General features: G+C 36.4%; 1 protein-coding gene and 2 pseudogenes across 3 annotated transcripts in view; 2 read left to right on the top strand and 1 right to left on the bottom strand.

Annotated features, from left to right (window-relative positions):
* Positions 1-16,936, top strand: part of LOC149122784 (uncharacterized) — a 77,027-nt gene that overhangs the window by 20,334 nt on the left and 39,757 nt on the right. The window contains exon 5 of one of the 2 annotated variants that reach the window (XR_016219853.1): positions 10,245-10,809. The exons of the other annotated variant lie outside the window; for it this stretch is intronic. The gene's annotated coding sequence lies outside the window, so the exon portion shown is untranslated. Of the gene's footprint in view, positions 1-10,244; positions 10,810-16,936 lie in introns of those variants that run through there. 2 annotated transcript variants of the gene reach the window in all.
* On the top strand, positions 1,612-6,055 carry LOC149122786 (protein disulfide-isomerase TMX3 pseudogene; annotated as a pseudogene). Its single transcript, XR_016219852.1, has one exon. The product of XR_016219852.1 is annotated as a protein disulfide-isomerase TMX3 pseudogene (transcript).
* Positions 13,266-15,166, bottom strand: LOC138845034 (uncharacterized; annotated as a pseudogene).

Below are 16,936 nucleotides of genomic sequence, written 5' to 3'. Positions count from 1 at the left end.
GCTCAAAACCTTGTACCTGCCTCTCATCTCATCATTCAGTATGCAGTGTCAAAGTTCTTCCTCATGCCTACAAGGCAATACATGATCTGACTTTCTCTCTCTGACTGAAACGTTTGGTTTCTATCTCCTTCACTCTGCTCCATCTGCACTGAATGCACCATTTCTTAAACACTCTAGACATCCTGTACTTGAAGCTTTTCCTTCAGATATCCTCTTGATTGTTTCTTGCCATTTCTGTAGATTTATTTACATAGTATTTCCATATCTAAGTGTAAGAATCCTTGATACATTATTTTAAAAAGACTGATGAATAATTGTCTTTTTTTTTCTTTATTTGAAAGAGTTAGACAGTGAGAGAGACAGAGAGAAAGGTCTTCCTTCCGTTGGTTTACCCCCCAAAATGGCCAACACGGCCGGTGCCATGCTGATCTGAAGCCAGGAGCCAGGTGCCTCTTCCTGGTCTCCCATACGGGTGCAGGGGCCCAAGCACTTGGGCCATCCTTCCTGCCTTCGTGGGCCACAGCAGGGAGCTAGACTGGAAGAGGAGCAACCGGGACTAGAACCCTGCACCCATATAGGATGCAGGTGCCACAGGTGGAGGATTAACTTAGTGTGCCACGGTGCTGGCCTCTGTCTTTTTCTTTTTCTTTTTTTTTAAAGAAGATTTATGGGGGCTGGTGCCGTGGTGCACTAGGTTAATCCTCTGCCTGCAGCGCCGGCATCCCATATGGGCACCGGGTTCTAGTCCTGGTTGTTCCTCTTCCAGTCCAGCTCTCTGCTGTGGCCTGGGAGGGCAGTGGAGGATGGCCCAAGTGATTGGGCCCCTGCACCTGCATAGGAGACCAGGAAGAGGCACATGGTTTCAGATCGGAGTAGCTCCGGCCATTTGGGGGGTTAACCATTGGATGGAAGACCTTTCTCTCTCTCTCTTTATAACTCTTGTCAAATAAAAAAAAATAAATAATGTATCTGAGAGACACATTACCAACAGAGAGAGGGAGAGTCAGAGAGTTCGGTCCTCCATCTGCTGGTTCACTCCCCAAATGGCTGCAAATGGCAGGAGCTGGTCTGATTGAAGCTAGGAGCCAGGAGCTTCTTTTGGGTCTCCCGTGTGGGTACAGCAGTCCAAGTACTTTGTCCATCTTCCACTGCTTTCCCAGACAAATTAGCAGGGAGCTAGATGGGAAGTGGAACAGCAGAGAATCAAACCAGTCCCCTAATGGGATGCTGGCACAACAGGTAGAGGCTTAACCTACTACACCACAGTGCTGGCCCCAATGAATAATTGTCTTTTGGACATCAATTGATGTATAGTTTTATGGTTGGAATTGGCTCATTCAGAACTGGCTTAGCACCATGGTGTTTTTACATTTTTTTTAAGATTTATTTTATTCATTTCAAAGGCAGAGTCAGAGACAGAAAGAGGTCTTCCATCTACTGGTTTACTCCTCAAATGGCTGCAACAGCCAGAGCTGAGCCGATCTGAAGCCAGGAGCCAGGAGCCTTTTCGGGTCTCCCATACTGGAGCAGGGGTCTGAGGACTTGGGCCATCTTCCACTGCTTTTCCAGGCACATTAGCAGGGAGCTGGATTGGAAGTGGAGCAGCTGGGATTAGAATTGGCACCTCTAGGCAGTTCTGCGTGGTGAGCATGGCCGCTCGGAGAAGCCGGGCCGCCATCAGGCTGTGCGCCACAGTTGTTTTACTTAATGTGGCTTTCTGTAAAGGATTTGTGGAAGATTTAGATGAATCGTTTAAAGACAATCAAAAAGAGGACATTTGGCTTATAGATTTTTATGCACCGTGGTGTCGCCATTGCAAAAAACTGGAACCGATTTGGAATGAAGTTGGCCTTGAGATGAAAAGCATTGGTTCTCCAGTTAAAGTTGGGAAGATGGATGCTACTTCCTATTCTAATTAAAGGGGGATTTGGCATATAATTACAGAGGACCACGAACTAAAGATGATATTATTGAATTTGCTCACAGAGTATCTGGGGCTTTAATTTGGCCACTTCCAAGTCAGCAAATGTTTGAACATGTACAGAAGAGACATCGTGTATTTTTCGTTTACATAGGTGGAGAATCACCTTTGAAAGAGAAATACATCGATGCTGCTTCAGAATTGATTGTATATACATACTTTTTTTCTGCCCCTGAAGAAGTAGTTCCTGAGTATGTGACACTGAAAGAGATGCCTGCTGTGCTTGTTTTCAAAGATGAAACCTACTTTGTTTATGATTAGTATGAAGATGGTGATCTGTCATCATGGATCAACCGGGAGAGATTTCAGAATTACCTTACTGTGGATGGCTTCATTTTGTATGAACTTGGAGATACAGGAAAGCTCGTGGCTATTGCAGTTATTGATGAGAAAAATACATCACATGAGCATACCAGATTAAAGTCAATTATTCAGGAAGTTGCTAGAGATTACAGAGACCACTTCCATAGGGATTTTCAGTTTGGCCACATGGATGGAAATGACTATATAAATACCCTGCTGATGGAGTGATGAATTGGCAGTGCCAACTGTGGTTGTACTGAATACTTCAAACCAGCAATACTTTTTGCTAGACAGACAGATTAAGGATACCAAAGACATGGTCCAATTCATTAATAACATTCTGGATGGCACAGTAGAGGCCCAAGGAGGTGATAGCATTTTCCAGAGATTGAAGAGAATAGTATTTGATGCCAAATCTACCTTAGTGTCTATATTCAAGAGCTCCCCGCTCATGGGCTGCTTCCTCTTTGGCCTGCCACTGGATGTCATCAGTATCATGTGCTATGGGATCTACACAGAGGACACTGATGGGGGTTACGTGGAGGAACGGTATGAAATATCAAAAAGTGAAGATGAAAGCCAAGAACAGATAGAAGAAAACAAAGAACAGCAGGAGCCAAGCAGTGGAGGCTCTTTAGTGTCTACTGAACAAGAGCCCAAGGATGTGTTAGAAAAGAAGAAAGATTGAGACTTTCCTAGTGTACAATATTTGATGGTGTTTCAGATCATTAAAGAGTCTATTTATTGAATTTAGACATTTAATCAATCATCTTTACAGAAGAAAACATGTTCTTTGTATTTTGCTAATATCAGCTGCATGGGTTAAGTAGTCCATTCATAAATGGGGAGATGTTTGGAGCAAAGAAATGAATGGTTTGTGTAAAAGAAACAGAATCACATCACTCCGTCAGATTTATGTTATAGCTGTTACTACAAAGCATCAGTTGTGTTTGCATGTTTCTCTATCTGAATATTCTGTGACTAAAGTTCTTGGACAGAGGATGCAATTGGCCAGTCAGGTAGAAGATACATGTTTGATAATACCTCTGCCTCCTACAATCCTTTCCCCTTCTATATTTTGGATAAGATTTGTATGTACAAAATAGTCTTTAAAAATCTAGGCACTTTAAGGAAAACTAATAACTTTTTCTGAATTTCAAATTAAGATTATGAGGATAAAAATAATGTGGTTTTATATAATATAGTAATTTTACTTTGTTGTTATTTTTAAAGGAGAGGAAATGTTACTTTTTAACTTTGTAGTCACTTACAAAATTTTCATATGGGCATATATAGTGGGCAAAAATAATGTGATCACCTTTGCAAAATAAGCAGGATTCTCTGGGAGCATTGGTTTCAGCCATGCCCTGAAAAACTCTGAACAGGTATCTCATCCGTCATCACAGGAAGGGAAGGGTGTCTGTTAATCTTACCCTGCCTTTTAGCCATGACAGACTAGTGTTTCAATTTGAGTCACTTTTATTTTATATATTAAGATTTCTTCTAATACTTTCTTTGATAAAAATCTGATGCTATTCAAAAAGTAATATATATCATATTTTTATGTTTATGGTATATAAACTTTATTGTAACTTATAGTCCAAAATATGTATGTGTGTATACGTGAAATTTCTTGATACCCATTTATCATGTAATGCCATGTTCTTGATGAGGAGCGTGTCAGATACCTCCATTCTCACTTCTGTCACTCTCTTCAGTCAGTGACCTCATCTTCTGTCATTAATGAGATAATAATGACAGTTCTGTCCCAAACAATGACTAACAATTGATATTGTTTAAATCACAGTTTGATATGCTTATTACAGAGTGTTTTGTTATTTTTGAAGCCTTTGTTCTAAGTTTAGAATTTTTATTAGAGAACTATTATTTGGTTATTCATTGAATAATTATTCATTATAAAGGATTCTGCTAAACATTTAAAGATACGTAATTTATGATCCTGACACTGAAGTTGTTTGTGGCTTTGGTTACCATGGGCTACCTTTGCTTGTTTCTGATGCCATCTGATGAGAACTAAACTGAAACTTCTGTATATTAAGGACACAGAAGTACTAGTTATTGTTGTGTCCATGTGTTCTTTCATTGTTTAATAACTAAATAGCCTTTCTTAATGTTTGGTACCCCATTATCATTTTATTTTCATTAGTGAAGCAAGTTTGCAGTCACAAGGAATTTTAGGAACTATTAGAATGAAATGCTCTTAAATGGGAACTAGAGATACTAATTTAGCAAGTAGATTCCTTTTCAAAGGGTAATAAAAGGTTCTTTGGGAAGATAAATGTTAATGCTTCAAATTGTCAAGCTTGTTTTGCAGTAGTGAAAAACTTAGTACAAGAAGTCTCATTGGAGACTCAAGCTGTAAGCAGGTGAACACTTAACAATGACTTGAGCACATAGTGCATTGATTTTTTAAATTGATTTTAATATTAAAATGTTATTTCTCTGCATAGATTTTTGTAGTCATCACCTGTAATTGCTGGAAAAAAATTAAAATGAATTAAGCGCAGTGTATATCAGCAAACGAACAACCAGTAGTCTTTGTATTCTGTGGTGCTGTTCTTCGTAAGTGACTGCCTTAGTTCTGTTACACATTTCACAACTCTGCTGTTGCCTCATTGTTGAGGGGATTTTAACATGTGTGGTGGGGAGAAATGTGTATGTTGTTTGTAAGTGACTAGTGTTATTTCTGCTTGTATTAAAATTTTGATTTTGCTTGTTTCTGTTTGGGAATATTTTTGCTTACATTGTCAGAGTGCTCAGAAAACAGATTCAGAAATTTCTCTGTTATGCTTTTCTCTTCAATCAGCTATGATACTAGACATTTACCATGGATGCTACTTCCTTTGCAGGAAAAAGTACTTCAAAATGAAGGCAAATCTTTTAATAATAATCTAGTAGAAGAGTATCAATAGTATTATAATTCAGTGGTAAATCTTATCAAAACTGCATATATGAGTAATACCATCACTTTGGAATCTGGAATTTTTGCCATTTTGGTTGCAATGAAGTTCCATTTCTAACTTTAAAATACAGAATTCTGGGCCCTTGCTGTTGGTGAATCTGGTGCTCATATAATATTTAAGGGTATTTCAAAGAGAAAGTGCATTTTTTCCCAAGTACTCTGTACCCATTACACCTTGCAGTCTTTTTGTTTCATTGTATAAATAAATATTCTGTAGCTATTGTTATCCAAAACATGTTTGAGGTATATTATACCTGGAATTTTCGTTTTTCTCCTCACACGTAGTATTTCATAGTATCTGGTATAGAAATAACAAAGATGCCAAATATGTAGAGTTTGAAGGAAAGAGGAGGATAACATCTAGCTGTGCTGCTTTTGTTTACTAGACTTAGTTGTTAATAATATTTCTTGTATTTTGTTTGGGGGCTCTTTTTTGGTTTTGGTTTTGGAAAAGGTAAATTTTCATCATTGAATCATATGACATGGAGGTAAGACTGAGGGGGAGGGGAACTGCTCAGCTATTCTTACACTGAAATTGTTATATAAGCCAACGTGAGATGTTAAGACTGTCACGTAATTGGTGGGATTAAGTTTACTGTTTTATTTTTATAAATATATATTTTTTTCTGAATGTGTCTGAGTCCAAGAGTGGGCAAAAAATTAATTTTCTACTTCAGGTTAATCTATAAAGATTTTGAAAGTTTGTATTACTAACTTGTTGAATTCATGACACCACTTGTAAATCTTTGTTTTTCTAAAATAAAGTTATTGAAAACATGAAAAAAAAATTGGCACCTCTATGGGATGGGCACTGCACCACAGTGCCAGTCCTAGTTTTACTTTTTAATTGTTGAATTTTTTTATTTAGTGGGACCATTAAGTCTTGGAACATAATATATGTAAAATGTTATCTCTAAAATTAAAAATTAAAGAAATAAGTAGTTTAGATATAGAATCTTTTAAAATTTTTTTTTGACAGGCAGAGTGGACATAGAGAGACAGAGAGAAAGTTCTTCCTTTTGCCATTGGTTCACCCTCCAATGGCTGCTCCGTGCTGATCTGAAGCCAAGAACCAGGTGCTTCTCCTGGTCTCCCATGCGGGTGCAGGGCCCAAGGACTTGGGCCATCCTCCACTGCACTCCTGGGGCATAGCAGAGAGCTGGCCTGGAAGAGCGGCAACTGGGACAGAATCCGGCACCCCGACCGGGGCTAGAACCTGGTGTGCCAGCACCACAAGGCAGAGGATTAGCCTAGTGAGCCATGGCGCAGGCCTGAATCTTTTAAATTTTTTTATTTGAGAGACATAAAGAGAGAGCCTTATACAGCAAATATGCAGGGACATTTTGAATTGTTTGCATACTTTCTAGGAATTTATGGGCACAAAACTTTCTCTTGTGAAATATGAAATCCTTTTAAATCATATGGCAAGTTCTTTAATGTTATTACTTCTAATAATTAACTATATTCTTGCAAATTATAATTTTAATGGTGGTATGGTAGTGTATGCTATGGAAATTTGATTTTTATAAATTTGAATGTTGGATTATTTTAATTTTTTAGTATTATAAAAATGCTGCAACAAACATTGTGTAAATATTTCTTTTTACATTTTTTGACAAGACATTGTATTTGCATTGAAACTGGTACAGCAAGAATTTCTTCTTTTTTTTTAAATTTTAGCTCCCACATAAAAGGGAGAACATGCAGTATTTATCTTTTGGTGTTGGTTTATTTCTCTCAACATGATGTCCTCCAGTTGTAACCATTTTGATGCAAAGATAGAATTTCATTATTTTTCTATCTGAATAATAATCCATTGTGTGTGTGTGTGTGTGTGTGTGTATCACATATTCTTCATCTATTTTTCTGATGACAGATACCTTGGTTGGTTCCCTATCTTACCTTTTGTGAACAGTGCTGCCCTAAATAATGTTGGTACAGGTATTTCTTTGATACATTGTGTTCATGTCTTGGATATATGCCCAATGATGGGAATGCTGGGTCATATGGTAAATCTATTTCTAGGTTTTTATGATATTGCCAGTTTTACAGTTTTTGCACTACTTTTCATTCCACAGTGTATAAGAGTTCCCCTTTCTCCATATCCTCGCCAGCATTTGTTACTCTTTGTCTTGTAGAAAATAGCTGTTCTATCAGGGGTGAGGTAGTATGTTATTGTGGTTTTGATTTGCATTTCCCTGATGCCTGATAATTTTGAACATTGTTTCTCATAGTTGTTTGCCATTTTTGTTTCTTCTTTTGAGAACTTTCTGGTGAGGTCCTTCTTTTGCCCATTTCTTTACTGGATTGATTGTTTTCCTATCATTGAATTTTTTTTTTATATCCTGGATAGGTAGCTTACAAATATTTCCCATTGTTTTGGATGTCTCTTCACTCTGTTTTTTCTTTCAGTTGATCTACAGAAGCTTCTGAGTTTGATATAATCCCATTTTTTCTAGTTTTGGTTTTATTGCCTGTGATTTGGGGGTCATATGCAAGAAAAATGTTTCTTTACATGTCCAAGTATTTTACATTGAAAAAAAAAAGCTTCAATATAAATTATTGGGTTAAATTCTAAGAAGCTTTTAAAACATCTAATTTTCTAAATGGCTCTCAAAATTAATATTAATTTATAATTCCACCAGAACATGTGATATCTATTTTTTCCCAACCTAGAATGGTTTTTGACTCCTATTGGTTTATTCTTAACGCATATAGAGTGAGAATGAGGGGACGTGATTACTGATTAGTTTTCCAAAACCTTTTCATGCATAGAAAAAACAACCTCTATTGTATTTCTAATAATTACATGTATGTTTATAAATCATAACTTATTAGTGATTAGTTAACTGTCTTTCCTAATTGATGGTAATTAGGACTATGCAAAGAAAAGGCAATTTTTAACTTTTAATTTTACTGGATAATTTCAAAATTGCTTTTGTATAATATTTATCAGAGGTACTGATAACAAATTTACCATTTATCAAAGTGTTCTTTCAAGCATATCTGTCTTTTGAAGAAGAGATTGAAGTGAGACATAAGAAACATAATAATTACAAAGAAAAATATTTGATATAAAAATGTATTAGAATATATAAGCTTCTTAATAGGAGCCAAATTACAAAATGAACATTTTCTTTTCTAACAAAATGAATACTAAGATAAGGATTTTTACCTTAAGAATAAGAGAGCAGATAAGTCAACAACAGGAGTCACTGTGCACTTACTCCCCATGTGGGAATCCATGTCCTTAATGTGTTGTACAATGTGAATTAATGCTATAACTAATACTCAAACAGTATGTTACACTTTGTGTTTCTGTGTGGGTGCAAACTGTTGAAATCTTCAGTTAATATATACTAAATTGATCTTCTGTATATAAAATTCATTGAAAATGAATCTTGGCCGGCGCTGTGGCTCAATAGGCTAATCCTCTGCCTGCGGCGCCGGCACACCGGGTTCTAGTCCCGGTAGGGGCACCAGATCCTGTCCCGGTTGCCCCTCTTCCAGTCCAGCTCTCTGCTGTGGCCCGAGAGTGCAGTGGAGGATGGCCCAAGTCCTTGGGCCCTGCACCTGCATGGGAGACCAGGAGAAGCATCTGGCTCCTGGCTTTGGATCAGCACAGAGCGGCCTTTGGAGGGTGAACCAACAGTAAAGGAAGACCTTTCTCCCTGTCTCTCTCACTATCCACTCTGCCTGTCAAAAAAAAAAAAAAAAAAAAAAAAGAATCTTGATGTCAATGGAATGGGAGAGGGAACTGGAGAGGGGAGGGTTGTGGGTGGGAGGGAAGTTACGGGGAGTGGGGGGGAACACTGTAATCCAAAAGCTGTACTTTGGAAATTCATACTTATTAAATAAAAGTTAAAATAAAAAATAAGGGTAAAAAAGAATAAGAGAACAGAATAAATGCTGATGTGTTCTATGAAAAAACTAGGGAACAGTTAGGGAGAATCAAGGAGCAATATTGCAGAGAAGTAGAGATGAACGAACATCTTGAACTGACGGTTAGCACAATAAAAACAGAATTGAGGACTTTGAAAAATGATTTGAATCAGGTAAATTAATTGTTGCTAAAAATTTACATTTCTAAATTTAATCATTACTAAGTAGTATGTTGCCTTCATTTCATCTATATATATATTATATATATAACATATATATGTTAGCAATCTAAAATTTATTTTAAAAATAAATTATGATATGTTTTCTAAAATTATTCATTGTAGAGCTTGGCACCTACTGGTACTCAGTGCATGTTTTCTCTATAAAGCAATGAAAGGTGAATTGAGTTCAACCATTCACATACAGCTTGATTTAGCCATGTTTATATTAAAATTCAGGCTAAATAGCTGTGAAATTATAATAAAATTATTTAAATGTTTTGTAAAGAAACTTTATTTTACAGTTTCATCTCTGCCTGAATTTGAGAACTGTTTTTGCTATTTGATGAGTTTAGCTGTGATTCATGACATTTTTTGTTAAATTTTTAAAATATTTTATTTATTAATTTGAGAGGTAGGGTTACAGACAGTGAGAGGGAGAGACAGAGAGAGAGGTCTTCCTTCCATTGGTTCACTCCCCAAATGGCTGCAACAGCCAGAGTTATGCCAGTCCAAAGCCAGGAGCCAGGAGGTTCATCCAGGTCTCCCACATGGTTGCAAGGACCCAAGGACTTGGGCCATCTTCTGCTGCTTTCCCGGGCCACAGCAAAGAGCTGGATGGGAAGTGGAGCAGCTGGGACTAGAACTGAAACCCATATGGGATGCCAGTGTTGCAGGTGGAGGATTAACCTACTGTGCCACCGCACTGGCTCCATGAAATTAAAAATTAATTATTTCCTGTAAGATACAGGCCCTGGTGCTTTGGTAGGTTGCTTCCTCTTAACAGAATTTTTTAAAAATTGTCACTCTTAAATAAGCCGTTAAACTATTTTTCCTGAAAGCCATGACATGACCAACTTATGAAATATGTCTTTAGGTGAGAGAACAGGAAAACAATCCCCAGAGTTCTCTCTCAAGCCAAGAGAATGCAGAAAAACTACAAGATGAGATGCAACTGATTTACCTTTGCCAAAAAAAGGAGGTAAACATTGCACCAAAGGAAGAGAATTATGAGGTATTTTTCTTTATTTGTTGTCAAATATGCATGTGTATGTTTTCGTATGTGTATAGATCTATACAACCGCTTGCATCATGGAACATATAGGACACTTTTAATCCAAATATGTGTGTATTTTGTAGAAATAGTGGTGGTGGTGACATTTTCAGCCAGTTTGGTAATGTCATGTTAATTCAACTGCGCTTGTCTGTGACTCTCTGAGAGTGGCATTTGCTATGTCCTCTGGGATTCTTGTTCTTCGCAAAAGAAATGACCTGAATTTGCTGCTGGCTACTTTTCTTAGCTTGCTTCCTCTCCATAAAACCTTCAAGGTTCAGACATCTGTGTCTATTCATAATTATTTCTATTTTAATGCAAGCTGCAAAAATGTATTTCATTTAGTTATTTAAATTCATTTTTAAGATTTTATTTTAGGTATACAAAATTATTGTATTCCAGGTACACAGATTTAGGAACATACTGATGCTTCCCACCCTACCCTCCCTTCTGCTCATGCTTCCACCATTCCATCCCCTTCCTCTCCTATTCCCTCTTTTAACTTGTATACTGATCTACTTTCAGTCTATTTATACTCAAAATATTTACCATACACTAAGAGTTCAACAAATAGTAAGAAGATAAAAAAAAAAAAACACTGTTCCCTAGTAGTAGAGAGCCGTTAGTAATCATCAATGGTCAGATATCAATTTTCACTCCCATATATTACATTTTTGGTATTTGTCTTTTTGGGACTTAGTAATCATCAATGGTCAGATATCAATTTTCACTCCCATATATTACATTTTTGGTATTTGTCTTTTTGGGACTTATTTCATTAATTAGAATGGTTTACATTTGAACCCATTTTGTTGCAAAACACAGTATTTTGTTTCTTTTTAAGGCTGAGTAGTATTCCATGGTGTGTGTGTGTGTGTGTGTGTGTGTATGCATGCATATGTATATATATACACACATACATGCAATTTCTTTACCCATTCATCAGGTGATGAACATCTGGTTAGATTCCATATGTTAGCTATTGTGAATTGAACTGCAATAAACATGAGGGTACAGATAAATCTTTCATAAGCTGATTTCATTTCCCTCAGGCAAATTCCTAGTAAGGGGATTGCTGGGTCTTACGGCAGATCTATTTTTCAGGTTTCTAAGGTATCTCTACACTGACTTCCACAATGGCTGTACTAGTTTACATTCCCACCAAAAGTGGATTAGGGTATCTTTTCCCTTACATCCTCACCAGGACGTGTTTGTTTATTTTTCAAGCTAATGAAACATTTTATTGTACATAATAAAAGTGGTATTTTTTAAAAATAATTTCCAGGCCAAATCTGCAGGAATACATGAGGAATGGATTCCACTGAAGTATAATTAGCAATACTTTATGGAATGCATCATTAATCCACTCCACTTCTCATAGTAAATACAGATGCTCACTATAGACTTGAAATGCCTATAACATCAGTAATTCTATTCTTTAAAACAGTACAAATATGCTTATGATGCATAGGAAGATGAAAAAATTTAGACTGGAATGGCATACCATATGTAATGTCAGCTTTTCTAATTTACAGCCAGTTAAGAATTACAGTATATCCAAATAATGCATTTTAAAATCGTATATGACTCATTAGTAAGAGATTTTTCTACTTAATAAATAGGAAAATTTGAATTTTGATATTACATTGAATTTCATCACTTTTCAAGAAAAAAACAGAGTCATAAGTTCAGGTTTTTTTTTATAAACAAATACTGACAGCAGTATTTTTATAACAGGAAATTATAAAAAAATACAAATATGCAGCAAAAGGATAAGTATCTAATCTATTCTTAAAATGGAATAGCCTACAAAATTAAAATGAATACACTATGGCCACATGCAATAATGCACAAGTCTTTAAAATGTTGAGTGAAGCAGGACACAATTCATGATGTATGTTCATATATAAAACATGCAAAAAACTGCTTTATGACATTATAAGCCAGGGAAGTGGTAATCTTTGGAGAAAAAACTAGCTACTCTTTTTTTTTTTTTATAGGTAGGTTAACATAAGGTTTATTCAGGACAGAAAATGAATGACGTGACCTCAGGAGACACAAACCCAGGGACTTTTGAAGAGTCTTGGAAAGATTCCAAAGTAATCAAATTTTAGTCAGAATCTATGTACTCCATAACAGTAGATTTTATTTATCATTACACAGTGAACATATATTGATTTGTCCTGCAAAGTGGACTTAGGTAAGTGAGAGCAAATTTCTCCCAGGTTGTTGGCTGCTGTTTTCTTTTTTTTATCTTTTATTTAGTAAATATAAATTTTCAAAGTACAGTTAATGGATTACAATGACTCCCCCCCCATAATTTCCCTCCCACTCACACCCTTCCCATCTCCTGCTCCCTCTCCCATTCCATTCACATCGATTCATTTTCAATTATCTTTATATACAGAAGATGAATTCAGTATATATTAAGTAAAGATTTCATCAGTTTGCACCCACACAGAAACACAAAGTGTAAAATACTGTTTCAGTACTAGTTATAACTACTCTTTATTACACAGAGTACAATGAGGAAGAGTTCAGAGATGTTTTCTTTCTTTTCAAGAGAGACTGATGCTTATAACCACTTTATAATTTGCCTCTGCATGTATTTTTTAATAAAGTATGAGTTAAAAACTTTAAAAAATAGTTCATAGCTAGTAAGAGTTCACTAACAATGATTACACCCATTTCATACACTAGTAAACAGTAGTTATGTAATATGGTACTTAATAATCAGGATTATGTTTGTGATTAAAATTACATAAACATGTAAAACATGCTTTCTTTAAGAAACCATAAAAGTAAAAAATAACTTTGGAATAATTCACAAAGTAATCAGATAATTTACTGCATTTCCGTCTTTTCTGCTTTATGAGTTCTCTGATGGAAAGTGACATTTACCTTGTAATGAAAGAACTTACACACTCATTGCAAACTTCTCACCTGTGTGAGTTCTCTGCTGTACAATGAGATTGGTCTTCTAGTGGAAGCACTTTCCACATTCATTACATTTATATGGTTTCTCTCCCATGTCTGTTCTTTGATGATGAATGAGATATGACTTCCTACTAAAAACTTTGCCACTTTGAGGACATTCATAGGATTTCTGCCCTGTGTGTATTTTCTGATGTACAGTGAGGATTGCTTTCTGGCAAAAGAACTTCCCACATACATTACAGATACAGAGTTTCTCCCCTATATGAATTCTCTGATGTAGAATGAGATTTGTCCTCTGACTGAATGACTTCCCACGTTCATTACATTCATATGCTTTTTCCCCTGTATGAGTTCTGTGGTGATCAGTGAGGTATGACTTCATTATAAAGGCCTTCCTACAGTGAGGGCATTCATAAGATTTCTCTCCTGTGTGTGGTCTCTGGTGTGCTACAAGGGTTGTCTTTTGGCAGAAATACTTTCCACATTCATTACTAATGTAAGGTTTCTCCTCATTAAGAGTTTTCTCATGAAGAGCAAGGGTTGTCTTTTGGGAGAAGGATTTCCCATATTCATTACAAATATATGGCTTTTCCCCTGTATGAGTTCTCTTTTGGACAGTAAGATTTGCCTTTTGGTGAAAGGACTTCCCACATTCTTTACAAATTTTGAGTTTCTCCTCAGTGTGAATCCTCTGATGTAGAGATAGTGTGGTCTTCATTGCTTTCATACGGTTTCTCTTCTGTATTCTCTGACTGAGGTGTGACTTCAATCTGAAGGCATTCCTACATTAGGAACATTCATATGCTATCTCCCCTGTATGTGTTCTCTGGTGATCAGTGAGGGCTGTCTTTAAATGGAAAGACTTACCACATTCACTACAAAGGGTTTCTCTCTTGTGTGAGTTCTTTGGTGATCAATGAGATATTACTTCCTTCTAAATGCATTTCTACATTGATGGCACTGATAAGGTTTTTCCTCTGTGGAAATTCCCTGATGTATAATCAATACTGACTTCCTGCAAAAGGATTTCCCATATTCAGAGCATGTATTTTTTTAATATTAGTTGCTCTTCTCTTTTTATTGTACACAGATGAGCTTTTCCCCTCTGTATGCTCTGCTATGTGTAATTGTAATTAAGCCTCCCGTTTTAAGGAATTATTTCTCACTGCATCATATCCAAATGATTGACTGGAGTTCTCGTCTTCTGATACTGTATAAGCCCTTCATTATGACTGAAAGCCCTAACACTTTGATTATTGGATTTGACTTGAGGATCAATTTTCTCTTGCTTTGTACTGAGGGGTGATTTCCCATGTCCGTTATACTCACTGAGTCTCTTTCTTGCTGGACATAGATTACTGATGATCGATTTTGAAACACTTTCCAAAATCTTTCCATGAATATCATTCAGGAGGTAAGATTTTTGAATTATCAGAATTTTTGCCTTGAGTGATTGACTTTGACTTTTCATATATGTTACTCTTCTCTTTAATTGGTTTCTTATAGTTGATGCATACAATTGATCTAGAATATTTATCGTTATGTTCCTTGAATTTCACTGACAAGTCTTTGGTTTTCTGGTTCTCTTCTAAGGTGTGACCTACAAATGGTGTCCATGGCTCTTCTCCTCATTCCAGTTTGAGGATCATATCAGGCTTGGTCGTGTGACACTGCACAGAGATGAAGTGCCAATAGTTTTCCAACATGATGTCCATGTAAAGAGTCTGCTGAGCAGGAACTAGGTGCTGCCACTCTTCTTGAGTAAAGTCCACAGTCACACCTTTGAATGACACTCATCCCTGTTCCATGGTTTTGAGATTTTCAAGAGATTACCAGGCTTTTCTTTGGGGTCCTCTTTAGAAAAGGGGTGGTTCCTGAGCACTCGATGAGGATTCCATGGTTGGAGGCTGCCTGGGTTGCCTGGGATCCTCTCCAACTGGGACAAATAAGACCCACCAGTGTGTAGGAGCCACAACATGCTTACAGGAAGAACTGAGGAGGCAACTGGAGAAGTTTACCAGCAACATCTGTCTCAGAAGAGATGACTTACACTAAATTATAATGTTACCAGTCTTGTTAGCCTCCTCTTGTCCTTGACTTTTGTCTTGTCTTCCCTTTCCATTTTCCCAATCCATCTGAGCTGGAGATAACCCACCTTTGGCCAAGTGTCAGCAGCCTGAACCTGTGTACTCTTGTGTGGACAGTACTTCTGGGTTCAGAATTATATGTATTACAGTTTGCCTTGTTATAACACATTGGTGCCTTTATGATAAAAATAACTCAGGGATACATGGAATTCAAGCTAATTTACATAGCTGTCACAAGAAAAAAACCGCTAAATTTCTGAAGTATTATTTTCATTTAATTTCAGAATCTTAAAACAGAATTCGACCTTGGCCTTGTTTAGCAAAAGTTTAGTTAAACACTAAGTTGGCTAAATAATCTTCTTGAAAGATTTAAACACAATGGATAGAGAAAAATGCTTTCCCTCTAATCATCTTAAAGAAATGGAAGAAGTGAGGGAGAAGGCAAATGATTTCTCCAGCAGTATATATGGCTAAATCCATCAACCACCTTAAACTAGAATTTTTATTATTGACCTCATTTAAAAATAATTGTGCAAATATAAAAAATTGCCCATTTTCTAAACTGAAGACAATTGTAAAGTTACACAAAATATTTTTGAAACCATGAACTTCATTTTAAGAAAGGCCTAACAGAAGTAAATACAAAACAGAAAGTAAACTCCATTTTGTTGCACATGACCAGATCCTGTTTTCTTTACTGCTGTGTAGTATTCCATGGGGTGTACATATCCCATGATTTCTTTATTCAGTCTTCAGTTGATAGGAATTTGGGTTGATTCCATGTTTATTCTACTGTGAATTGAGCTGTGGTAAACATGGAGGTAAAGATAGCTCTTTCATATGCTGATTTTATTTTCTTGGATAAATTCCCTGGATTAGTATGGCTGGGTCATATGGTATCTCTATATTCTTGTTTTTGAGATATCTCCATACTGTCTTCCATACTGACTTTATCAGTTTACATTCCCACCAACAATGGGTAAGAGTATCTTTTCCCCCACAATCCTCACCAGCATTTATTGTTTGTTGGTTTCTGTATGAAAGCCATTCTGATTGGGGTGAAGTGAAACCTCATTGTGGTTTTGATTTGCAATTCCCTGATGGCTAGTGATCATGAGCATTTATTCATGTGTCTGTTGGCCATTTGGATTTCCTCCTTTGAAAAATGTTTAAGTCCTTTTCTTATTTCTTAACTAGGTTGTTTGTCTTATAGTTGTGGAGTTTCCTGGTCTCTTTATATATCTGGTTATTAATCCTTTATCAGTTGTGTATTGTTAAATAAACAACAGGAGTCACTCTGTGCTAACTTCCCATGCAGGACTTCTGTCCTCACAGAGTTGTATTATGAAACTTAACAGTAAAGCTTGTTCTCAAAGAATTCATTTTAGCATCTTAAGTGTTGAACTCTATACTTTAGAAAAGAGTTAATCTTCTGTGTATGAAGTTAAATTAAAATCTTAGTAAAAGAACAGATTGGGAATGAGAGAGGGA

This window comes from Oryctolagus cuniculus, chromosome 13 (assembly GCF_051225735.1).
Source record: "Oryctolagus cuniculus isolate XC-2025 breed Fujian yellow rabbit chromosome 13, ASM5122573v1, whole genome shotgun sequence".
NCBI classification, from domain to species: domain Eukaryota; kingdom Metazoa; phylum Chordata; class Mammalia; order Lagomorpha; family Leporidae; genus Oryctolagus; species Oryctolagus cuniculus.
This window is presented reverse-complemented; position numbering and strand designations above follow the sequence as displayed.